Source organism: Chelonoidis abingdonii, chromosome 17 (genome assembly GCF_003597395.2).
Source record: "Chelonoidis abingdonii isolate Lonesome George chromosome 17, CheloAbing_2.0, whole genome shotgun sequence".
Lineage (NCBI taxonomy): Eukaryota > Metazoa > Chordata > Testudines > Testudinidae > Chelonoidis > Chelonoidis abingdonii.
Genome location: NC_133785.1, coordinates 11,236,345 through 11,240,213, shown reverse-complemented (window position 1 = coordinate 11,240,213; position 3,869 = coordinate 11,236,345). Strand labels below are relative to the sequence as shown.

Here is a 3,869-nt window from a genome sequence, read left to right as displayed (position 1 = left end):
GCGATCCGGGCGAGGGAGGGCAGTGCCCCAGAGCAGAGACCCCCTTGCGATCCGGGTACGGGGTGGGGGCAGCGCCCCGGAGCAGGGACCCCCCCTGCGATCCGGGCGAGGGAGGGCAGTGCCCCAGAGCAGAGACCCCCTTGCGATCCGGGCACGGGGTGGGGGCAGCGCCCCGGAGCAGGCACCCCTCTGCGATCGGCACGGGTTGGGGGCAGCACTCCAGAGCAGGGACCGCCCTGCGAGCCGGGCACGGGTTGGGGGAAGCACCCCAGAGCAGGGACCGCCCTGCGATCCGGGCACGGGGTGGGGGCAGCGCCCCAGAGCAGGGACCTCTTTCCCTTCCCCACGATCCGAGGACCACGTTGCTAAACCCGATTTCCTTCCACTTCAGCTCCCTCTCTCTCTCCCCTAAGCGCAGGTGAGTCGGGACGGGCAGCGTCAGATTTACCCGTGGGTGGGGAGGTGCTTCCGCGCGCAGCGTGACCCTTTGGGACGCGCCTTGGTGGGGCCGGGGCGATCCGCAGGGGAGCGGGACTAGCCCAGGCTGAACCTGCCACGCCCTGCCCCCCGCTGCTGCGTGTCCGGTGGGGGTGTGAGTGGCGCCCCCGCCAGGCGGCAAGGGCCGCGGGGGTCCGTCCCCTTCTCTGGGGGGCCCCGGGGGCGGGGCGAGGCGGCCCCGGTGGATGGATGCGCTGCTGGGCTGTTCCCGGCGCAGACCCGCCGCCGCCGCATGGAGACCGGGCCGCACTAGCAGGTGAAACCGCATGGGCCTTGCCGGGCCCTGGAGCCTCAGCCAGCTGATCGCTTCTCTCCCATCCCTGGGGCGTCCCACTTCCCGGCCGGGGGCCGCTGGCGTAGCTGGTGCGAAGGGAACAGACCGGTGCCGACCCCTTACCCGCCAGCTACAATGTCGCTGCCTCCTGCAATGTAGCGATTCCGTTTCCACGTGTGGTGGCACTGGGCAGCCCTGCGGGGGGCGGGAGGACACATTCCCCGCGTGACCTTGAGGGCTTTGTAAGGGGGCAGGACCCACCTTTGCCCTTGAGGGGGTGCAGAAGCATTTGAGCTGGAGACAGGGTAATGGCTGTGCTGGGGGTCACTGGATTGGAGGTAGGGGGGTCTGCAGTTGGAGGGTCACATTTGGGGGTCTCTGCAGCGGACGATGGCTGGATTGTGGTGGAGATTTGGTTCCCCTCTTGTGGGGAGGTTTGGGGGGCCAGTGAGAGGTGTCATAGCATGTACATGAAGATGGGGTGTTGGTGGGTGGCTACAGAGTGTGTGCATGATGGTATAGGGCAGGGGTCAGCAACCTTTCAGAAGTGCTCTGCAGAGTCTTCATTCACTCTAATTTAAGGTGTCGCGTGCAGTAATACATTTTAATGTTTTTAGAAGGTCTCTTTCTATAAGTCTATAATATATAACTAAACTATTGTATATAAAGTAAATAAGGTTTTTAAAAAGTTTAAGAAGCTTCATTTAAAATTAAATTAAAATGCAGAGCCCTCTGGACCGGTGGTCAGGACCCGGGCAGTGTGAGTGCCTCTAAAAATCAGCTCGAGTGCTACCTTCAGCACACGTGCCATAGGTTGCCTACCCCTGGTATAGGGGCATGACTTGGGAGAGTGTGAGGGGGGTGAAGTTCTGGTATTTTTCTTCTTCCTGAAGAGAAACTGCAGAAAATGCTACTTAAATTTAATTTCAATCAATGTCATTGTTCAAAAACAGGGCACCATGTGGGTGCTGGATGCACTTCTGTACCAGGACAGCTGCATCCACACAAGAGGCATATCACTTTAACAAGACCCGCAGCATCAAAGCAATACAAACCCCATGAGTGAAAGCATCCAGCCCTCCTGTGTGGCTGCATTATGTTATAGGGTGTAATTCCATGACCGCATGCTATTTATTTTCCCACAGGACCCTGCTTCATTCAGTGCTCAGGTGAGCTCTGGCCGTTCGAAGAAGCGGCTCTTTCAATATTTTGTTTCCTCCTCATTGTTCAGTGGGGGCCCAGGCCTCCTTCCTGGGTACACCACTGAGCCCCGGCCCTGAATACAGAATTACTGATTTCCTCCTAGGCCTTTCTGGAGTGCTCAGCACTAGAGTACCTGAGAGCTTTGCAAATAGCAATGAATTTATCTTCTCAACACTTGTATAAGCGAGAGGCGGGTATTACCCCTATGTTACACGTGAGGCACTGAGAGCTTAAGGTCAAGTATATCCACTAGTTTTGGGTACCCAGTCTGAGTCAGCTACAATCTGTTTCTTCAGTGCCGTTAGCATTACATAGCACAACATATGTTCAAAGCCCAGCTCCCACTGATTTCAATTGCAGTGGTGTGTAGTCTACAGATCAGACCTCAGGCTCTCAAGCCAGACACCCAGAGAACGAGGAACACACCTTTAGTGACCGCTAAAGTCTGGATGAAGTGACTTGCCCAGCAGCACACAGGAACTCGGTGGCAGGGGCAGGGGTAGACTCCAGTGCTCCACAGCAGCATTCACCTACTTGAATCATGAGCCCCACCTTCCTCTCTTGCAGCCCCCTGCCTCCTGCACTGCTCACCTGCCAGCCGCTACAACAAAGGAGACAGGGTCCCACAAACAGCCTCCTTCACTGCACACCTCTAATTCATCCCCAGAGCAGGACCGGCCTGTGCGCTCAGTAAGGCAGGGGCTTGAGAGGACAAACAGACTGTCGTTTAAGACTCTATCGGATGCAATACACACAAGGGGCTGAATTGAGGCTGCACAGGCAACCTTAATTCTGGCACTTCCTAACTTCTGAGTGCTTGACTTTCCAACCCTGCTAATGTTCTTTTCACATAGTTTTGTTGTATGCAAGTTGCTGGGTTTTAAAAAAAAAAATGCAGATTTTATCACGTGGCATCCTATTGACACCCACATGGGTCATCAGCAGGGAGTCTCTGCCACTTGAGCTCATTGAGTAATCGATAGCTGTTCTCTTCTACGTGGCTCACGGGAGTGGGATGCTTTGCCAGTGTTTTACAGCTGTCTCCCCATTCCACAGCTGTCAGCAGACCCTGGACTCTCAGGTTCTATTCTAAGCTCTAGTGGTCTAGGCTCTTGCCCCTTGTCCCCAAACTTGGCTCCTTCTATCCCCTCCCCTCCAACCTGTCCCATTCCCATTTGCCTCACCTAGTCAGTCCCAATCTCCACTCCGCAGACCTCTGATCTCAATCTCCAGCTCCTTGTCACCGTCTACTCCTTTCCCTCCCCCTGATCTGGATCTTGTCCCCTCGGTATTTGAATTGGATGATTTACTCCTCTGCTCTGCCTAGGTGCCGGTAAGGGGCTCATTGACAGCATAAGAGAGAGAGGCTTTCAGTTCCATGCTTGGCTCAGGGCAGCCCTTCTAGGAAAAAGTCTGGTTTTGCCCCATAGACCTGAGCTGGAGGGAGAATACTCAAGCCCTCTGTGAAGATGGAGCATGCCCAGTGAGGATGGATTCTTAGAAATGTTAGTTAAGCTGTAAGGAGTCTCTGCTGAGCACATGTGAACTGCAAGATTTTCAAATTTGGGTGGATGGATTTTGATGGGGATTGTAAAAGGCACAGCCCTGGCACACAGCTCGCGCTGCCAGAGTCCCTGCTGCAAAGCATGGTGGTGCTGGAGCCAAAGTAAAAGTCTCCAGAAAATAAATAAATATATATATATATATATTTATTTATATATACGCGACTGGATAGCGTAGTGGTTAAGAGTGCCACCCTTTGATACGGGAGACCGCCCTTTGATACGAGAGATTGGGGTTCAAATCCTGGTGGGTACCCAACTTTCCAGTAGGGGTCCTTGGGCAAAAGACCCCCTAACGCTTCACCTGCCTACCTCGAATATGAGAGTGACAC

General features: G+C 54.8%; 1 protein-coding gene across 2 annotated transcripts in view; it reads left to right on the top strand.

Moving 5' to 3' along the window:
- Positions 1 to 702: 702 nt before the first annotated feature.
- The window catches only part of SLC29A2 (solute carrier family 29 member 2), a 16,206-nt gene continuing 13,039 nt past the window's right edge, over positions 703 to 3,869 (top strand). For both annotated transcript variants that reach the window (XM_032804240.2, XM_032804239.2), the window contains exon 1: positions 703 to 754. The gene's annotated coding sequence lies outside the window, so the exon portion shown is untranslated. The remainder of the gene's footprint in view (positions 755 to 3,869) is intronic.